General features: G+C 40.8%; 1 pseudogene; it reads right to left on the bottom strand.

Annotated features, from left to right (window-relative positions):
• Nucleotides 1-952: 952 nt before the first annotated feature.
• LOC102858288 lies at nt 953-1237 on the bottom strand (annotated as a pseudogene).
• Nucleotides 1238-11400: the final 10163 nt, after the last annotated feature.

The following is an 11400-nucleotide window of genomic DNA, read 5'->3' as shown; positions in this document are numbered from 1 at the left end:
CATCTACCACCCTCTAGAAACTCAGCAAAAGAAGAATAAACAGTGAAAACGAGCAATGGAACCACCACCCAGATCCACTACTTCTGCTTTCATCACAGTCTTCATCTTTGAAGCTCCAAATGAGCCATCATCAGCTCTGACTATATGAGTGAGGCATCTTATTGAGGTCTACCAAGAAAAGCTGGCAAGGAAGAGTGGCTCAGATAAAATATCCAAGGCCTTGAATAGACTTCCTTGATGCCCTGTTTCTTTTATCTAATACTGACCATCTTTCTGGACCCAAATCAAATATCTCCTTGTCTTCTTGACTATTCTATCAAGCCAACATTCATTTTCACTACAAGGAGTTCAAGCGAGTCCTCTATTCTGACAATATTATGTCCCTAGGTGACTTAGGGACAACTCACATTTACTTAAAAAAAAAAAAAAAACAGAAGCGAGACCATTTCTTTATTAAATTATACGAAAAGGGGAGAGGAAGGGGGCAACTGTGGGGCTTGGTCCCAACCCCGGCCCCCCAAGGCCCCACCCTGGCCTGGCGCTGTCTGAGAGGAGGGGATCTGAGGGAGATCCAGGGATCAGGCAGGATAGGGATGGTCAGGAAATGAGGTGGGGAAATGAACAGGTAAGGGAAGAGGCTGCCAGAGGAGAGAGTGGGATTGTCTAGGGGAGGAAGAGATTAAGGAAATAGAGAAAAGAGGGATTGGGGGCCAGTTGGGGTGCTCAGATGGAACAGGTCAAGTGGTGGAACAATGGCAGCGTGAGGATGGATGGATGGATGGATGGACGGACGGGGCAGTGTCTGGAGAGGTGGAAATGAGAAGGCTGGGGAGGAAGAAGAAGGTGGCAGCTCTAGTGAGGCCCGGAGCAGGAGCCAGGTGAAGAGTGGCTGTACTTGTCCATGCCCACTCCCACCTCCAGGAGCCTCCAACCCAGCCTGTTGGTCCTGGGCTCATGCTGATGCCCCATTTTCTGTCTTCTGCCGCTTGGGGTCTGCTTCATCCTCCTCTTCAGCAGCTCTCTTCAGCGCGGGCCCTTCGTCATCCTCTTCTTCTTCCTCATCTTCCTCCTCTCCATCCTCGGCAGTTTCTTCTTCTTCCTCAGCCCCGTTCTCCTCTTCCTCAACCACTTCTTTCTTCCGTTCTTTCCGGCCTGCCTTCTCCTCCACCTTCTCTTTCTTCTCCTTCAAGTTCTTGGCGCTCAACTCGGCCGCTGCCTCCACGCTCTTCTCCGACATGGGGCCGGGGCCGGGGCTGGTGGAGAGCCGGGGTCCCGGGGCTGGAACAGAGGGGCCCTGGACGGCAGAGGGTGGCTGCGGCCGGAATCTAACGCGGTGGCGGCGGCGGCGGCAGTGGCAGCGGCGGCCGCTCAGCAAGCTGGATCTCTGGCAGAGGCGGCAGAGGCGCGCGGGGTGGGGCGGGGGTGGGTCTGGAGCGGAGACCCGCAGGGCTGCGGCCGTCCGGAGGGCAGGCAGAAGGGCGGTGCGGGCGGTGGCCGGCGCGCTCCGACCGCGGTCGCTCAGTCCCCGAGTCACCGCCCCCGCAACAGCAGAGCTGCCTCGGACCAGCCGCTGCTGCCCCCGGGAAGGGAACCCGCCCACATTTACTTTTATTGTTATGTAATTTTGCCCCCTGCTTGCAAAGTATTCTTCCTCACAACCACCTTCAAATACTGCACGCACAATTTCTAAATCAAGAGTGCAACCGTTTCTTTCACTGTGTGTGTTATTGTGTACCATTGAGTCAGAACCTACTCAACTGGCCCTCCGGCGGGTTTTCAGAGATAGTAAATTGCATGAGAGGATATTACCCTTCTTTCTCTGCATAAAGTTAAATAAGAATAGTACACCCCTGTTACAGCTTGCCTACAAATACCTTTTGAAGACACTCTTAGGATCTCATCTCATGCTTAAAACAAAGACCACCTGTATTCGTTTATGAATGGGTTAGAGAAACAAGAGTGGTCAAAATTTGACAATATTCCCTCAGGAGTGGATCATTAGGATCAATATTTAAAATTAGCCCTCACTCAGACATCCCACCTCCTTTAAACTTCGTGAATGTCACTTCTCTCCACCTTCCATCTCATTGGTAGTACTGCTGGGAAACTATTCACAGCACAAACAAATGTGATTAATCAATGAGGATATAGAAACCCATTTACTTGAGTGGATTCTGATTCATGGTGACCTCCCCCTGGGTTTCTAAAACTTTAAGTTTTAATGGGAGGAGATCACTTTTCTCTCTCAGAAGGGCGAGTGGATTTGAAATATCAACCTTTTAGATAGCAACAACAATATGTAGCCCACTATGCAACTAGAACTCCTCAATAGGCTATTGCTAGGCTATAGTAATTTGCCAAAAAGAAAAAGAAAGCAATACCAAAGGCAATATCACAATTTCATAAGAGATTTATTTGAATACCAAAGTATTGGAAGAGATCCTCAGGAAAATTGATGGTGACTCAATTGTTTTGAAAAGCAAATCCTGTAAGTGATTATGCTAGTTTTCCTGACTGCTGTACCTGGAGGCCAGAAGTCTGAAACCAAGACTTTTGCTGGGTCATATTCTCTCTGAAGAATCTAAGAGAGGATCCATTCCTTACTGTTTCTATCTTTGAGTGAGAGCCATCATTCTTTGGCTTGTGACTACATCGCTCTAATCTCTGCCTCCATGATCTTGTTCCTTCCCACTTTATCTTCTGTTTACTTTATCTTCTGTTTATATGTCTTCCCCTTTGTGTATCTTGCATTTAAGATCCACTCAGTAATCCAGGATAAATGACTTCTTTCGAAACTGTTAATCATTTGTCTGCAAGTCACATTTACTCTATTTCCATTCTTGTTGTTGTTGTTGATTGCCTTCAGTTGAGCACAACTCATAATGACCCTAGGAACAAAAGGAGGCCCAAAGCCCATCACAGGTTCTTGGAATTAAGATGTGAACATATATTCTGTGGCTTCCTCTTTCAACACACTATGGTGATTATGCTTCAAAGTGAAGAGTATTGTTCCATGAGAAAGTAATTTTTTTTCTATAATTATACTTTATTAATTTTCATAAACATTTACAGAGATTTTGGGTTTCCATTCATTCATTGTTCCACTATTCTCTCTACCCTCCTCCCAGTTTGTTCTTGTCCAAATGCCACAGTGCTTGTCAAAGCCAGTTCTGATTAATCTTCTTTGTCAGTGTGTCCTTTGCCATTCCCTATCACTCCTCCCTGAGAGAGACTTCACCCTGAGTCATAAGGAAAAGGGGATGGCGTATTCTCTTAGCTACTTCCTGCTGAAAAGGGACGCTGTGGGTTTCAGGGTGAAGATCTTCTCTCACTACTCTAAAGGGCCCCTTTGGCAGTAGGAAACACATAGACTATTATGGAGATTGATTTTGGAATTCAGATGCACTCTTATTGATTGTGCTTGGCTGTACATGTTCATATCCTTGAAGATGTATCATGGGGGTGTTGCAACCTAGAAGACACAAATTTGACTAACAAGTTATAAGTACATGAGTCCAAAAATTATGGAAAAGTAAAAGAAAAGATTCTTTCATTGTTTTACAAACCCTCCCCCAGGTCCCCTCCACCATTTTTTTAAAGTAACACTTGATTCACCTTTCATTGTTGTTCTAAGAGTTAATATGGTTGTAATTGTTAGCTAGATACTAAATACATTTTAAATTCAGATAATATTAATGAATCTAGGAATGCTTTGCTATGCTTTGAATTTTCCTGGTGACAATCACACGGGAAAGAAAAGCTCACATGTGAAATATTAACAGTGTTACTGTTCATAATCTCTCTTTATCCTCTCCCCAGCCAGTAGCATGCCTTCTTTCATTTGTTGTTATTAAGTGCCGTCAAGTCAAATATAACTCATAGCGACCCTATGAATAATAGATATGAACCCTGTCCTATCCTGTGCCATCTTCATAATCTCTGATACACTTGAGCTTATTGTTGAAGTCACTGTATCAATCCATCATGCCAAAGATCTCTCTCTCTTTCACTAACCCCCTACTTTTCCAAGTATGATGTCCATTTCCAGGACAAAGCTTCTCCTAACAACATACTCAAAGAATGTGAGACGAAGCTTCACCATCTTTGCCTCTAAGGAACACTCTGGCTGTGCTTTCTCCAAAAGTTTGTTCTTTTGGCAATCCATAGAATATCCAATACTCTTCTCCAACACCAACTCAAAGGCATCAATTCTCCTTCTGTCATCCTTATTCATTGTCCAGTTTTCTGATATTTAGCAAGTGACTGGAAAACAAAAATTGCTTTAATCAAGTGCACCTTAGTCTTTAAACTGACATCATTGCTTTTTAGGACTTTAGAGAGGTCCCTGACAACAGATTTACCCAGCTATGCTAACTTCCTGATTGCTGGTACCAATGGTGTTGACTATGGATCCAAGCAAGATGAAATCACCAACAATTTGAGCTTTATCTCCTTCTATCATGATGTTGCCTCTTTGCCTAATGGTGAGGATTTTTGTTTTCTTGATGTTGAGATGTAATCCATATTGAAGGTAAGGAGTCGACTTCTTACCTGATGCTATATTCCTCTTCATAGAGTCCACTTTCTCGAATTATTTGTTCAGCATACAGATGGAGTAAGTGTGCAGAAAGGATCCAGCCCTGACACACATCTTTCTTGATTTTATACCATACACTGTTCTCTTGTTCAGTTTGGATAATAGTCTCTTTGTCTAGGTACAGATTTCAAAAAGTAGAATTATGTGTTTTGGAATTCCCATTCTTCTTGATGTTAGCCATAGTTTGTAAGAGCCACACAGTCAAATGCCTTTGTTAAGGAAACACAGATAGATTCTTCTCGTTTTATCTATTTTCAACCCGGATCCATCTGACATTAGCAATTATATCATACCTGGTGCCACAACACTTTCTAAATCCAGATTGAATTTCTGGCAGTTCTTGCCATTTTTTTATAATCTTCAGCAAGATTTTGCTTTTATGTGATAGTAATTATATTACTGTTCAATATTTTTTACATTCTTTTGGATCTTTTCTTGGGAATGGAAACAAATATGGATCTCTCTAAGTCAGTTGCCCAGGTAGCTGTTTTTCAATTTTCCTAGCATAGACTCGTGAGCACGTCCAGGGCTGCCTCTGTTAGTTAAAACATGTCAATTGGTATTACATCAATTCCTGGGGCCTTATTTTTAGCTAATGCCTTCAGTGCAGCTTGAAAATCTTCCCTCATCACCACTGATCCTTTATCATATACTACTTCTTGATATATTTCAGTATTGACAAGTTCTTTTTGGTACAGTGACTCGGAGTATTTGCTCCGTCTTCTTTTGATGCTTCCTGAGTCAGTCAAGATTTTTCCCATGATGTCTCACAATTTTGCAGTTTAAGGCTTGGATTTGTTTTCAGTTCTTTCAACTTAATAAAGGCCAATTGAGTTCTTACCTTTTTATTCTGCAACTGCAGTTCTTTGCACATTCCTTTCTAATACTTTTCTTTGTCTTCACAAATTGTTCTTTGAAGTCTTCTCTGTTTATTTATCTGAATTTGGTATCTCTATCCTTGGTATTGGTTTCTCAACACTCTAGTGCAATTTTCAGAGACTCTTCTGACATCCATTTTGGTCTTTTCTTCTACTATTTTTCTAATTACCTTTGTTTCTTTTACAAATGATATCGATAATGTCATCCCACAACATATCTGGTCTTCAATCATTGATGTTCAATACCTCAAAACTTTTCTAGGGATGATTTTTAAATTCAATTGAGAGAGACTCAAGATTGTATTTTGGTTCTTGTGGAGTGTTTTAATTTTCTTTTGTTTAATGATTCCTTTAAAACCTTTACTAGACTGCAGGTATAGGCTTGGTATTGTACTAGGCACAATAAAATAGAATAGAACAAGACAGATATATTTTCTATGTTCATTAATTTAGAGTCTGATGTTGTGTTATATGCCATCAAAATGACTCTTACAAAGACATGGTGGGGATCTGAAAATAGAGGAAAATGGTAGGGAAGATCCAATGGTGATCAATTTTATAAAACATAATGAATGAGAATGTATGGAACACAATGTGAATGAAGAATAGTGTGATACTCAATGTATACAAAATTTGTAAACAAACCGACATAAAATAAAAATTTTAAAAAGATGACTCTAACATATTTTGACCCTATATTAATTGTTGTTAGATGCCACTGAGTCAAATACAACTCATAGCAACCCTATAAAAAAATAGATATGAACCCTGTCCTATCCTGTGCCATCATCACATTCTCTGACATACTTGAGTCCATTGCTACAATCACTCTGCCAATCCATCTGATTGAGGTTCTCTATCACTAATGTCCCTTTCCAAGGAATGTTGTTATTGTTGTTAAGTGCCATTGAGTCATAGATAACTCTATGAACAAAAGACCTGAACACTTGTATAACTTTGGTCATTTCTCCATGTTCATAGAGTTTCTGGAGGCAAGCCATTTCGGAAGTGGATGCCACTTCTGCTTCCATGTTTGTTTCAATTGGGAAGCTCCACCAAACACTGTCCATCATGGGTAACCATTATCACATTTGGCACATCAGTGTCACAGTGTTTAGCATCACACAAGCTATGTCTGTACAGCAATGCTTCCAAGGAATAGCCTTTCTTAATAATATGCCCAAAGTATACGAGACAAAGCTTAGTTATCTTTGCCCCCAAGGAACACTCTGACCTTCAAACCAAACCAAACTCATTGCCATTGAGTCAATTTCCAATCACAGTGACCTTCATTCAAGTTTGCCGAGGCTGCAAATCTTAATGGAGGGAGACTTTTCAACTTTCTCCCCCATAGCTACAGGTGGTTTTGAAACTCCCAAGACATGGGGCCTTTTGGTTAACAACACAACAGGTTATAAATCTGTGGTGCTAGATTTCTTCAATATTATCTAATTGTTGTTGTGTACCATGGAATCAGAATCTATCCATAGCTGACCCTCCAGGGAGTTTTCATGGGCAGTTTTAATCACATGGGAGGAGATTGCCCATCTCTTTCCCACAGAGCAGCTGGTGGATTTGAACTGTGTGCCTTTCGGATTGCAGCACAGATCTTTACCACTAGGCCACCAAAGTTGCCCTCTATTATGAAGTACCATCAAGCCAACTATAACTCATAGCAACCCTATGAACAATAGATCCAAACCTTTCCCTAACTTGTGTCACCCTCACGAGCTCTGCCTTTCCCAAGCCTGTTTTTACAGTCACTGTGTCATTCCATCTTGTTTAGGGTCTTCTCTTTTACTGACCTTCCACCCTTCCCAGTACGATGATTTTTCTACCCAAAGACTGGACTCTCCTGATTACATGCACAGAGTATGTGAGATGATGATTCACCATCCTTTCCTTCTTGCCTCTAAGAATCGTCCTGGTTTCACTTCCTCCAACACGGACTTTTTCTTTTGGTAGTTCATAGAATATTTAGTATTCTTCTCTAATACCATAATTCAAAGACACCCATTATTCTTCTGCCAGTCAGTACGGTGGCCACTAGTTACTGGATTTTCCCAGTACAGCCTACGTGGCAGAGAATTCAGGGAGTACGTGCACCCGTATCTTCTCTAACTTTTCTTGCATTACATTTTTGTTCTTGCATGTGTTCTGTGCTCCCTGGTTCACAGATTGACATCTTGAATTAGTTAAGCCATGTTTGATGGTCTTCAGGACAAAACCCATCTCTTTAATGTGTATTAATATGTTTATTTAAGATGTTTCTTTCTTCAGCTTCTCTTTAGTCACTGTAGTGACTAAACTACACTCTAACTAGTCCCTTAGCCACACTATTTGGAAGGAAAGATCATTTCTAATAAAGATAAAGGAACTTTATTAGGAGACTTTATTGATTACCTAAAGGAAATTCTAAATCTAAAGGGATTTAGAGCCAGCTTTCATGGCTCAGAAGTAAGGAATTGTGAGCCAGCCCAAAGGCAAGTGATTCAAATATACCAGCTGCTCCAAGAGAGAAAGATGGGCAATCTCCTCCATGGAATTTACAGCCTCTGAAAACCTCGTTGAGGGTTAGCTATAAGTTGGTGCTGATTTCATGGCATATAGCACCAATAGAACAGCAAAGGAAATTCACAAAGCCAAATAAAAATGGAAACAGCCCAGATGTCCAACCACAATAAAATGGACTGATGAATTATGGTAAATTCACACAATGGAATACTATGCAGCATTCAGAAGCAATGTTACCTAACTTGGGAAAGACTGAGAGTCTGGAGATCATTATGCCGAATGAAATAACTCAGTCCCACAAGGACAAATATTTTATAAAATGATTTTTGTAGAATGAGTATGAGGATCAGGGGATGGAAGATGGAAGCAGAGGGATAAAAATGTGTGGGGCTGGAGCGAATAATCATTTAGTTGTACAATTTGATGGGTGAAGGGGTAAGGGAAACCAGAAGACTCTGGTGTGAAAAACAATGTATTTGAATTTTGTAAATAAACTAGTATAATAATAAAAACAAAGAAAAAATAGAAATCAGGGCTCTTGCCATTAGAGAAGTGTATCATTTAAATAACAAAGAAAATATGCAGAAGAAACACATGAGCAAGGATCAATTTGACACTGTCACTCTGGTGAAAAACACACAACTAAATACAATGAAATTCAGTCAGTCAGGCAATAGTAGCCAAGAGCTCGTTTTATTCCAGTTTCTGTTCTAGGCACTGAGGATACTCACTGACCCAAACAGTGTCCTGCTGTTGTCTGTGACACATTCCAGTGAGTGATAGAGGCAATAAAGAAATTCTCAAATAATCTTGTTATGCCAGTTGCTGAGGTATAAAATAGGGTGGGTAAAGCAATTAGAGTATGCAAGGACTGCAGTCTTTAATATGGATTGAAGCTCAACATCAAGAAGCCCACCGGGCCAATTTGCAGCACCATGATAGGTGGAGAAGAGATTGATGTTGTTAAGAATTAACAGCTTGCTCGGATCCACAATCAACACTCTTAATACCAGCAGTCAGGAAATAAAAAGACACATTGCACTGGGAAAACCTGCTGTCATGGACCTCTCCAGAGTGCTGAAGAGCAACAATGTCAGTATAGATACAAAGGTGTGCCTAATCCAGGCCATGTTCTTCTCAATTACTTATTTAGCTTCAGAGAGTTGGACAATGACTAAGAATTACAGAAGAAGAATAGATGCCTTTGAGTTGTGGTGCTGGAGAAGAGTCTTGAACATACACCATGAACTGACATGAAAACAAATAGGTCAGTCTTGGAGAGAGTAAAACCAAGTCTCTCCTTGGAGGCTAGGATTTTGAAGCTCTGCCTCACTTGCTTTGGGAATGTGGCTGGGAGAGATCAGTCCTTGGAGAAGGACGTCAAGCTTGGAAGGATGGGTGGACAGCACAGGAGAGGGAGACCCTGGATGAGATGGATTGATACAGTAACTGGGACAATGGGGGTTGGTGTGTCAGAATTACTGAGACTGGCCAAGGACAGGGAAGGGTTCCGAGCTGCTGTACATAGGGTCACTATGTGACTCAACCAATAATAGGTTTGGAAGCAGGAGTGGCATCCACTTCTGAACAAGTTGCCTCCGGAAACTCTATGAACTTTGATAAATGTTGATAGTTGTAGAGGGGCTTCAGGCCTTTTGTTCATAGGGTTGCTATGAGTTGTGCTCAACTCAAAGGCAATTAACAACAACAACAATAAGGGATATTATTATTATTATTTTATAGAAAAAAGTCAGGAAAAATCTTAGTAAGGAGCAAACATTTGATTCAAAGCCTGAATGATGTAAAACACATGAGGATATATGAGAAATGAAGTCTCCAAGAGAGACTATGTAACAAGTGTGATTGACATTTCAAAGTCTAGAAGGCAATGAGGACAGAGTGAGTGGTGAAGACATGATGGGAGACTATAATGTTCAAGCTTTTAGGCTATAAGACATACATAGGTGTTAACATACAAAAGACTTTTTTTTTTATACCCAGAAGTAGCATCATATAATGTTAAAACTCATTGTTGTCACATGGAAACTGACTCATAGCTGACCTTCCTTTTTGAGGCTGTGAATTGCAGGGGGAGAGATGGTTCATCTTTCTTCCAAGGAGCCGCTGGTGGATTCTGGATTTGATCCACCTTCGGGTTAGCAATGCAACTCCCTATGGACTATGCCACTAGAGCCCCCCTGTTGTTGCTGTGTACCGTGGAACTGAGACCCACCCACAGCTGACCCTCCGGTTGGTTTTCAGAGGCAATCACACAGGAGGAGATTGCCCAACCTTTTACCACAGAGCAGCTGGTGGATTTGAACTATGTGTCTTCATAATTACAGCACTGCTTCTTATAGATTATTTCTCAACATCAAGAAAACAAAAAAATTCACCATGAAGCCAAAGGCAATATCATGATAATTGGAGAAAAAAAAATTGACGTTATGAACAATTTCATTTTACTTAGATTGACAACATTCATGGTAGTGGCAGTCAAGAAATCAGAAGACCTTTTTTTCCTCTTTAGTCTGTTTTTTCCCCTTTTCCTCCCTTTCCTACTTCACCCCCCTTTCAACCAGTAATGTGTGTCTTCCTCTTCCAGATTATTAATTGCAATACATGTAATGTCTGATCACCCATTTATTTCTCTTCACCTATTCCAACGAAGTTTTTATTATCTATCCATTCTTTTCTGACTCTCTTCACTCCCTGACCCCCATAACCATGCTATTTTTGTATTTTTTTTTCTTTTGTGACTGAGTTATTAAACTCAACATAACATCCTCTAGACTCATCCATGTTGTATAGTGCTTTACAAGTCCTTCATTGTTTTTCAGTGCTGCATAATACTCCATTGCATGAATGTACCACAATTTGTCTAACTATTCATTTGTTGATGGGCACTTAGGCTGTTTCCATCTCTTTGCTATTGTTAACAATACTTCAATAAACATGGGTGTGAGTACATCTGTGTTTTGTTTTTTTAATTTTTCTTGTATCTGTTTTTATGCACCATGAGAAAAAACACTAAGAAAAAAATTACACACCAGGATAAAAACAATTGTGGATGGTCGACCCTGGAGAACTGACCACCCCTCTACCCCCACCCCTGCCAAAGGAGAGGTAGAGGGAGCAGATATTAGCAAATGGATAGGTGAGGTGAAGGGAAAAGGAGGGTATAGAAAGATTTCAATAAAATGAAAATAATGACACTGTACAGTTGTATTTGATGTTATATGATCAAATGTTTATGAGTGATTGATTGAATGAAAACTAATAAAAAAAACCCACAAAAACCCAATCACCAAAATACCTAAGGTTTTTTAAAAAGAAAATCAAAATACATGTCACATTTGGAAAATCAGCTGGCAAGGACCTCTTCAAAGTGCAATGATATCAATTTAAAGA

This window comes from Elephantulus edwardii, unplaced genomic scaffold (assembly GCF_000299155.1).
Source record: "Elephantulus edwardii isolate Elephantulus edwardi_28Jun2011 unplaced genomic scaffold, EleEdw1.0 scaffold00017, whole genome shotgun sequence".
NCBI classification, from domain to species: domain Eukaryota; kingdom Metazoa; phylum Chordata; class Mammalia; order Macroscelidea; family Macroscelididae; genus Elephantulus; species Elephantulus edwardii.
The sequence above is the reverse complement of the archived record's forward strand: the minus strand, read 5'-3'. Positions and strand labels throughout refer to the sequence as shown.